This window comes from Dendroctonus ponderosae, unplaced genomic scaffold (assembly GCF_020466585.1).
Source record: "Dendroctonus ponderosae isolate FM_Combo_2020 unplaced genomic scaffold, Dpon_F_20191213v2 Dpon_F_20191213_7, whole genome shotgun sequence".
Taxonomy (NCBI): Eukaryota; Metazoa; Arthropoda; class Insecta; order Coleoptera; family Curculionidae; genus Dendroctonus; species Dendroctonus ponderosae.
In genome coordinates this window covers 11,975,859-11,986,766 of record NW_026018916.1, presented here as the reverse complement: position 1 = coordinate 11,986,766, position 10,908 = coordinate 11,975,859, and the positions used below count along the sequence as shown (strand labels likewise).

Sequence of the window (10,908 nt, the reverse complement as noted above, 5' to 3'; positions counted from 1 at the left end):
ATATTGTTTTTTACTCGCTTTATTCATAACATTTGTAATTTTTCTGTTGCGATAAAGCATATTTTGCTTAGATTTGTTTCGGCCTCACACGAATACTTCGTATGTTCCTCAAGAAACAACAATTGTTGAATTCAAATTTGTTGGAAGTAAATAGGACTCACGTCAGACTAAGTTGATGATAATGAGATTGAACAAAGCCATTCGATATCGAAAGTTTATTTCCAACTACTCGAAGTTCTACAGCGCGTCTGATTGAGGTATATCCAATAAAGAATGTCGGAATCCTTGACGGCAATTTGGAGTGCTCATTTGTCCCCTTTTGCGGTTTCGAACTGATACTTTTCGTGAAGGAAAAGCGGAAAAATCTCGGAGAGCTGACCGATTGAAACGTTTCAGAAAATAAATTCTACCCCCAGTTTGACGTATTCCGCACATAACAGTTTCCAAGAAAAATGATTATGGGGTACAATAGGGTCTCTGATTTTGGTTTTATGGTTTTTCATAAATTTGTCAAAGAAGTTATTGGTGTGATCGTATTATCTGTGAGGTTCTTTCTTTCACAATGGATAAGCAACTAAAACATATTTAATCTTTTATTACATTTAATAGTTTGCTAAAAAATATATTTTTGAGTATAATTCTTAATTTTTTATATTTTAAATCAACCCGAATTATTGTCGATATTTCCTAATGACAATAAGAAAATAAACACAGTTGACGAGAAATGAAACGGTTTTAATACTACTTATTATGAAATATATTAAGATTATTAACTTAATAAGAAAAACACTAGTTATAACAAACTATTAGTACCTTTTAACAAAGTCAATTAATTAAACTGATATTATTTTAGGCAATCAGCCAGAAACTAAGAAACCAATTGAACAACGTGCATATTGCAATAATCCATTTTCCCAATAAGAACTTTTAAGTTTGGAGACAAGAACAAATATAAAAGGCATATTGATGTTTAAACATAATTTTAATTAACGAATGATCAGAATAGAATGTTAAAGAACATTCGAAAGGTTGCGTTAACGTTGTTGCTCGTCTGGCAAATCCAATGTTTACAGGTAATTATTTGTCCTCTACTGCGTTTTTTAGTGCCGCTTGTTACTATAAGAGGATGGGAAATTTTATTAATAAAAACATTAACTTCAATATGTGCAGCTGTTTATGAAGCATCTAAGAGTAAAAGTCGTCTATCGGCAAAGCGACAAGAAAAAATAATATTTTCAGACTTGAGGATAATTTTTCAAGATAAATAGTTTTAAGGTCTATTAGAACACAATAATTATATTTGTCCACTCTATATTTGCAAGATTTTTCTTTGCAATGTTATATTATATTGCATTTACTTCCTAGTTATTATTATTTATTGCTATTTCATTTTTTTGCTGTTACTGCCATTATTTTTCTCCTCTTTTCTGTGCCACTGGGGAAAATAGCAATTTGATCGCACACTTTGAAGTACCAGTGTAATTATTTTTATTGTAACTGTTGTTATTTTCCTTGTAACGTGCAACAATATGTTTTTCAACCTGCTTGTTATTTGGCTTTGGATTTTACAAATGAAGAATCTGAAACTAATTACTGTTGCTCTAAACTTCTAGAACAGTAGCGTTGATTTTCATTTAAACGTACAAGACGGTGGTGCTAAAGTGACTTAACATGAGTCGCTCTGTATATACACAGCTTTAAAATACTGAGTGTATCAGACTTATTATTGTTCTACAAGTTGATGATGGTACCTGGAGGAAAGGTAAAGGTTTTATTATTAATCTTATTTTAAATTTTTGTAAGCGAAGAACTATGCATCACAATTTGAAAAAAATGGACTGAATATTTTTATCGACTGTTTATACCGGGTGTCCCGTAAGCACATGATCAAAATGGGCGATATTCTTTGGATCAAAAGAAGATGATCTATCTAAAAAACTATGAATGCTACAGGATTTTACAAATATTGTTTTGTCAAATTTTACAATCAATAAAAAAAATGAGTTGATTCCGTTCACCAAATAAAGAGTTCTGGGAGTTTGTGTGCCAAGACACTTAATGGACCAAGACACTCAAGAATTCACCACTTGTCAGCGAGTTTCGCTAACATACATCGTACCGTTCTCCTGATATTTAAAAAAATCTGTTTTTTTTGAAGAACTTTGACCGTCAATCGCAGAGGAGCCAGACATTTTTTGATGCTAAAAGTTAGATCGTCTTCTTTTGGTTCAAAGAATATCGCACTACCCTTTTGATCATGTGCCTACGGGACACCTTGTATATTGCACACTTTGTTTGTACCAAGAAACTGCATTCTAGTAATAAATTCATATGAGAAATACACAAACTTAGAAAAAATATGTATTTAAAAACAAAATTACTTAATTCGTCGCCCCCTAACAAACATTTTACAACGTAGTCCAATTGAGTGATAAAAAATAAAATAAAATAATATAAAGTAAAAAGAAATCAATAAAATGTTTCAAATTTTGGTGCCCAATGATACGAGAAAACATTTTGCTGAAAAACTATGAAAACATTCATTTGCTCCCGTTATTTTCGTTTGGTCGCAATTGAGTTTTTAACTAGACAATAATAATTAAAATCAAACATCATTTTCAATAACTTCTGCTGTCAAGATGGGAGTTTAAAGATAGAAAGCCAAACTAACAGTAGAACATATTTTTACAAGGTAAGGTGTATATCAACAATTACGATAATTTAATTACATAATGTAATAATCTATTGACTCACTTGCCACTTGACCTGGAAATTGAATAACAATAGAAATTAATTAAAGAATAAATAATTTACTAAAAAGTATAAGTAATTAGATTATACAATTCCCAGTTACGAGTAGCATTACGCAATTAGGAATATTAGCTTTCTTTCAGATGAGGTGAGTTTTCATTCCAGTGCACACTTTATCACGAGTTTCTTTCATTTCACGGCGGTTTTTTTTATTCTGAAAGCATCTACCCAAGGGAACTCAAAGTTTGCTGATTGTCGATTTTGCTAGAAAGTTTGTAGTTTACTAGGCAATCGCAAAGAGGGTTTTCTATTAGAAATATGATTTTTATGACACCTCACGGGCAGAAAATTATGATGATTATAGACGAAATAAAGATATATACTACTAATATGATTTTTGGCCAAAAACCTTTATATTTGAATTGTAGAGGAATAATTTTTTAGGCAATCGGTTTAATGCTTAATGCCTGGAAAATTACATTTTGGTGCCGAAAGCTTTTGCGCCAGCTATTAGTTAATACACACATTTGAAGGCAATCATATTGAGAGCATAAACAAACATTTTTTAATTACTCCATGTGAAAAATAAATAGATAAATAACCAGATGTAATTTAAAATCTCTCATAATTTTGGAAATTATACAGAGTGTTATTGAAATTATTCTACAACGCTTAACATCATATGTTTAATTGAAAATAAAGCGATTCTACGTCTAAAATGTTTTGCAGAATTAGTTAGCAACCGACAAACTCAATTTTCGCACTAAGAATTAGTACATAAATTGGCCTGCTTTAGCTTGAAAAAGGTTTACCAGGCATATAGTTTTGATCAGAAAAATTATTTCAGATTCAGTGCAATTTTTCATTGGTTTTGTTGAATATTTTTGAAACTCCACATGATCAGAGACTAACAATTGGTAATTTTATAACAAAAATACTAAATAAACGCAGTTTGCAGTATTTGTTTGCACAAAAGTGATTATGTCGTGAGAAAAAAAAAACAGTATGTACTCGTAACTCTTAGGCCCGGTTTCACCATCTCCGATTAAAATGTTAATGATTGATTAAATAGTTTTTTTTTAAACAAAAACACTTTGCGTTCACCATAATTTTAACCACGATTATGGACACTTAATCATTGGTTAACTTAATCGCCTAAAATGGCTCGTTATTGACGATAATCACGATTAGTGTAATATTATAACCTCAAACAACTTTAAGTAAACACATGTTGGATTTATTTTATGGCGATGTTTTACCACCGTCTGATGAGGATAGTGACATTCAGGTTGTTAGAAAACCTCAAATATTTAATCCGCGAGACAACTATTTTCAAATCATGGACACCTTGAGTTTTTTACGCTATTTTGCTTATCGAAAAACACTGTCCAAACATTACTGCTGGAAAAAGAAATAGACCTGCAACATACTACAGAAAGTTATGATAAATGAATAATAGTAAAATTACCACATGTTTATTAAATAGATTTTTTAGAAACAGTAGTATTCAATCCATGACACAACTTTTACTTGTGTTGAGGTATTATGCAACTGGATCGCATCTTATTGCTGCTGGAGACTTTTTTGGAGYAAGCAAAACTAGTCCGCATCGAATTGTACATCGAGTAACTGCTGCATAAGCCACATTAGCTCGAAATTTAACTTTWAACTCYMATCTACAAAAAGGGAAATAAGTGTAGCACAGTGTGTGTAGTTTTTTATGCATTTTAGCTCGTTTTCCCAAACTTATTTCAGTTTTGGATTGTACTCATATTAAAGTACAATCCTTCTTCCTGGGGGAGACAACGCAGAAGTATTTCGTAATAGAAAAGGATATTTCTCTATCAATGTTCAAGGGACATGTGATTACTATTTTGAGGGAAAATGATTTCAGTTGATCTGTCAGTTGTTTGCACCAATGAGAACGGTGGATTCAAAGGAAATACGATCTCACCCGATGAGACTGATGATTATCTAACCAGAGTTAAAATGTTTATTGTGGAACGCAGGACAATTTAATCATGAGTAAAGGGGTGATTAAAAATGATTGTGATTAGTTAACCAATAATTTAATCGCTCTTAGTGGAACCGGGCCTTAGTGCCATAGCGAAAATGCAAAGCCAAGGAAGAAACCAACTTTGGACATAAATAAATTTATATTACCTCAATACTGATTGAAGCATTGGGAAATACAGGTTTTATAGCCATTTCAGGACACCATCGATATTTAGATATATGTATGATTTTTACAGATGGTTTGAGAGCTGAAAGGGAAGTTTTGCTCCGTTGTTATTTCTGGACCGATATGGAAATTCCGGTGCGATATTGTTTTACTAAAAGAACATCTTTTTGTTCGATGGTTACGCATTTGACAAAGTCTGAATTAAATTTAATTACTTTAGCAGATGTATAATAGTTGCTTTAAAACACCGTAAAAATGTCATTTAATTCAAATAAAACGTTTTTAAACTAAAAAATCACATGGAAAGGAAAACGTTTCCAATAATTTTCTGATTCGATTTCAACTGCAAATATAAAATAAATAGACTAGAAAACAACAGTTAAATTCCACAATGCATTATTGTTTAACGTGATATAGTTGACTAACTTTGCCAATGTTCATTCTAATGGACATGTTTCCTCTTCTGTGAAACATTTCCGTGTTATTTTCGATTAATAATAAACACCCGAAAACAATGGCGTGAAATGCGATAGAAGCTACAAACTTAATTTCCTATTCAATTAAAATATGAAACAAGATCGATGATTGAAATTCAGTTTGTCCGTTCGATAATTATTTGTTACATTTTTGGCATCGCTTACTAAATGTATTAGTGCAAATTCATGTCGGACAATCGCATTATGGTTTAGTGATAATGTCATGTATTTAAATGACTCATGATTGTGTTTTGTGTGTTGAGCTTTATTTGTGTGCTGTCATCAAGTTATGATATGGGCTGGATTTAACAGAGTAAAAATCAACAATTTATAATGGTTTAATCATGTTTCTGACTAGTATACCATTGAATATGCAGTATATTGTGATATTCATGACGTATAGGTATACTATTTAATACAATTAAAAATGGGACACTCGGTGTAGTGTGTAAGTGTAATATGGAGATATTTAAGGTTGCATTTGAATAATTGAAAAAACATGGATACCTACATGTTAGTACACTAATTTTGTATTTTTTAAATATTAAATTGATTTAAATTTAAAATGTAACCCTTTTCAAATTGGGATAAGCAAAGTTTTATAATTTTAATACGTAACTTCAAGATTTTCGCAAAAACTATGAATGTTACAAGATTTTGTGAATAAATGAGTGCATCAATCTGTTGAGTTGATTTCCTCCACCAAATAAAAAGTTCTGGTAGTTTTTGTACGACGACACTCAAGAATTCACCGCTGACGACACTCAAACTCAACTCAATGTTTTATCAAAATATGAGTCTTACATAAGAACAAATTCACAGCGAGTTTCTTTCCGATAAAATTCTCCCGATATTTCAAAAAAGATACATTTTTGAAGGATTTTGACCATCAATAGCAGATGAGCCAAACATTTTTTTTCAATAAAAGTTAGGTCAGATCGTCTTCTTTTGGTCCGAGGAATATCGCAATACCCTTTTGTTCATGTGCTTACGGGACACCCAGGATAATATTGCACACTTTGTCTCAAGAAACTGAATTCTAAGAATAAATACATATAAAAAATACACAAACTTATAAAAAATAACTTGTTCTCTATGAAGAAGAGTTATCTATTATGGCGCAAGCGTTATCCATGCCTCACGTGCCTGGATTCAAAATCAGGACCATGGAAAAGCGCTTCGCATCTCACTTGTTGTCGATCCGCGCTCAAAGTTTCGAATTTTCCACTGTCTGGATCGTGGGAAGCGTCCTACAAGTTTTTTTGCGCAAAAGAGTTTGTTTGCTAAATTTAATCATTTGCGATAATTATTCAGCGTTGCATTTTCCAAATTATTTGATCGTTGTTGAATACATTTTTTAATTTATCACCTCGAAATTTCATTCAACATGAACTCGATTCTTATGAACATTTGTCGGCTCTTTCGCTTCTAATGTTTCGGAAAGAAGCAGATTTTTATCAATGGGTGCCAGTAATGAGGAAAGTGTAAGTTGACTATTATTTAAAGCTTTACGTAATCAATTTTACATATTTTTTAAATTTAACAATAGTTTATTACTGATATTGGATTTTTGTTAACACTATGTCAGTTCATTATTAGAAAAGTACATTTAAACCAAGTGTTTAAGATTAAGATAACATAAAAAATAAGAGCTGTTCGAGGCTTGAGAGCCAGAAAAACTTACCTGAATTTGACAATACCGCAATCTTATATAAAATCAATTATTTAATACTATCAAAGCATATTTTCAGCAATAGATTTTACCGATGAATATTGAAACCTAATTGAGAAAACTCAATTTCAAAATATGGTAACTGCCAAAATGTATCTATACTTAATTTACTCTACTACCTCTCATAACATTTCAACCAACTTTCGGGTGATCTCAAAACTGTTTATTAAATATTTTTTAGTAATTTATGTAAAATACTACATCAACTTCAAATTTGCTATTATTTAGAGCGTTATGAGCTGAAAACAATTTTTATCAATTATGTACTCAACTAAAAATAGAGCTTATAGGTAAAGCACAAAATCTATACAATTTAGTTTAGAATATTTAATAAACGGTAGTTTAATTATTAATACTAAAATGTCAATACCTTATTATCACGAATTAGTTATAGAGCGCCCTAAAAAATAAACAGTGAAAATAACAATTATCGTGCATTATTTATGAAAAAAATGTTCTGTATTATACTGAATAGTTGATAGTTTATTTTTTTATCCACGATTTTATCTGCTTAGGCTGCAATATTATAGCTAGTTGATCATCAAGTCAATCAAGAAATCACAATTCTAAAAGTGATTTAAATTTGATTTAAAATACATCAAAAAACAATCATTCTTCTTTCTCACGTGAATACATTCAGCAGTGCCAGTCAAAATATAGGGAATAAAAAAGTTCAAGTATTTGCTAAATTCATTGCTATGTTTAATTCTTTTAGATAATGGTCTCATCTTTCTCTATGTATCTACTATTTATTTTTCTGTGTACCATTTTGTTATAATTTTCTGTACTACAATTTTTGTATCTCCATTTTATGATAAGGCTTTGTTTTTGTGAGTTTATTAATTTTGTGTTTTAAATTAAAGTCTGATATTGATTAAGTGATAATGATTAAATGAGTTAAACCATATATGAACGAAAGAATAATCCAGCTCTAGAATAAAGATATTTAGTATTGATTTTTTGACTATACTTTTTACTGGATCTTTCCAGATATTTTATATAGACTTCCAAGAATCGGTTTTTTTCATGTATGTGTTTCAAAGTATTTTGTATTTTCCACGGAAAATTTGGTAATTTCGTTATTTTAATGTGGTCTATTCACATTTTCTATTAGATTTTCAAAAAGGCTTTGATATTTTGCAGATATCTAAGTTTATTTCTCACATAATTAGTATTGAGTTAATTTGTAAATTTCTTCTCGAGTTTGCTTCTATTTTCAAAATTAAAGGTTTATTAACTAATACTTTTGTAAATAAACTTACCAACTGAAAATTAATTTAAAAAAATTTCTTCTCGATATCATAAGACTGTTATAAGCAAAAATGTGTCTTCTGGAATTTTAATGAATAGTATTTTAATCTTTTAGCCACTATAGTTCTTCTAGTAATGGTGTTTTTCACCCTTTTGTGGTCCTTGAATTTAAATATGCTACTTGTAAACTTGAGCAAAATTGTTCCAAATCGGCCTGCATAAAAAAATTGTAATGGCGCAAAGTTGGTGAATTTATGCTCGTTACTGTTAAAGGCAGAGAAATCCTTTGCATTTTGTTGGTTTTTGGATCGTTTTATAAGGTTTTTGTTAATTTTTGAATAACTACTATTAAACGGAAGTCTTTAATGCTGGATTGTAATAACAATCAACACTAAAGTTTCCATCACCTTTATCAGCAAGAATCTTTATATTTCCATTTTCTCTTGGTTTAGAGAAAAAGTTTAGAATGTTTTGTTAGATGCAAGTAAATTTTAACGGGTTTTTATTCCTGTCAAAGGTTAAATGTGTAGGTTTACAAAATGTTGATATAGTCTCACCTAATATTTGTGAAGGTTTTGAATGCACATTGATTAGAGTTCCGCCTGCATTGACGTAATCCTTCGCAAACAAGACGATTATGGCGAATATTCATCCATCATCTTCATTCATTTTCAACTAGTTTATTCATTCCATAATGAATGATCTAATAGATTCTAAACTGTCTAATAACATGTAGGCAATAGTGACAAATTTCACACATTCAAAACACCCTATCTAAATATAACGGTTTAAAATCTGTCGATTTTAGAACGAAAGCAAACCAATATTTTTTGTCGAAATAAAATAAAACCGATTAGTTCGCTTTGTTTGTTTTGCTTGACTTAACAAAGAAAATTTTATTTCGCCGACTTAAAATCCATGTAAAGCGAAAAAATTAAGGAAACAATTTTCGTCGTTATTGGAGCATACCAGCAAAATTAGCGGCAGTAAAAACGGGTAAATTGAATAAAGGAATTTTCTCTTCAATGAAAAGAAAAAGTTTTACGGTGGCAAAGAAGTCTTTCTGTTATAATAAGAGAAGATACAGACAACAATAAAGTGAGGATTTAAAAGACATTGAGAGAAAAATAATACGGTGTCAGGGCGTGTTTTAATGCTTTCGTATTCCGTCGTGCACAAGATCGGACAATACAAAGATAATTTCAATTATTTGCCGGTATACTTTTTAAATTATGTTTTAACAACTTTTATAAAACGTGTATTGTGAATTATTTAAAAGTGTTGATTTATAATGCTGGGAAGTTAAAAAGGTTGATTCCACTATAAAAATATGCAGAAAAATAGAAGAATTTTTGCGGTTTAGTTTTTATTGGTTTTTGAGAGGCGAAATGTGGGGGATATAAAGGGTCAAAGGTAGAGTAACTTAATAAGTTGGGTTTTATATTTTTTCCAAATTTACGAAACTAATCCACTGTGGGCCAATTTGTATTTTTTAAGCAACATTTAAAGACACAAGTATTAGTAACAAATTAATTCGATATAATAGTGAAGTAGAAAATTCCGGATTGCTTTTTGCTTTCCTGATAAAAATAAGACCTATTTTTGACTGTATAAAAGAATTTTAATAATTCAGTTATCGGCGGAATAATAAATAGTAAAACGTAAAACGTTTTCAGAAATTTTGAGTAACTAAGTTGTGCAGATAATAAACCAATAGTTTTTAATTTAATTGTTTATTAGTTTAATTGTACTTTTCGTTCCAAGTTTTCAAATTGACTTCCTACAAATATTAGGAACTAATAGTTTTTACAGAATTTGCATATAAGTTTATACATAATATGAGTAAAAAATCATGTAAATAAATATTTATTTTAAATTTGAGAAACATCACAGAGAAACTATTGAAATCAAATTGAACAGATTCCATAATGTGACCGTGATGGTAATTGGTAAGTTATGCATATTTAATTCTTTGGGTATAAATTATAGTGGACTTTAACCGACTTCTTATTTACCAACATTAGTTATAGAAGAATTAATCGTCAATCGAAGATATTAACTTGGTCATCAATGTAAATAAAAGAGAAAAGAAAGGAAACAGCACGATAAAATCAAGTATAAGGAACACAAGGCAACATTATAATTATTTAACCGTAATTTAAAACAAATAAAATTAGTTTTTTTACAAACTTCTTTTTGGGTATTTCGCCTCAAAAATTTTTGCCTTAAAAAAAACAGAATTTCCTCACGTCTTTTATTACAGATTGATAAATAGTGCTCCTATTTCGCAATAAGAACGAATTATTTATCAAAAAGTAATCAAGAACTATCACCTAGAAGGTATCCTGCGACACACTTAAACTCAAGCTGTAAGAGAAAATTCCAATTAGTAGAGAAATTAATTTGAAAAATTCCCTTAAGTTAAATTAATTTCTCTACTAATTGGAATTTTCTCTTACAGCTTGAGCCTAAGTGTGTCGCAGGATACCCTCTAGGTGATAGTTCTTGATTACTTT

At 30.1% G+C, this 10,908-nt stretch overlaps 1 protein-coding gene across 1 annotated transcript in view; it reads left to right on the top strand.

Annotated features, from left to right (window-relative positions):
- Positions 1–6,621: 6,621 nt before the first annotated feature.
- Positions 6,622–10,908, top strand: part of LOC125505133 — a 48,962-nt gene continuing 44,675 nt past the window's right edge. The window contains exon 1 of the mRNA XM_048668294.1: positions 6,622–6,893. The gene's annotated coding sequence lies outside the window, so the exon portion shown is untranslated. The remainder of the gene's footprint in view (positions 6,894–10,908) is intronic.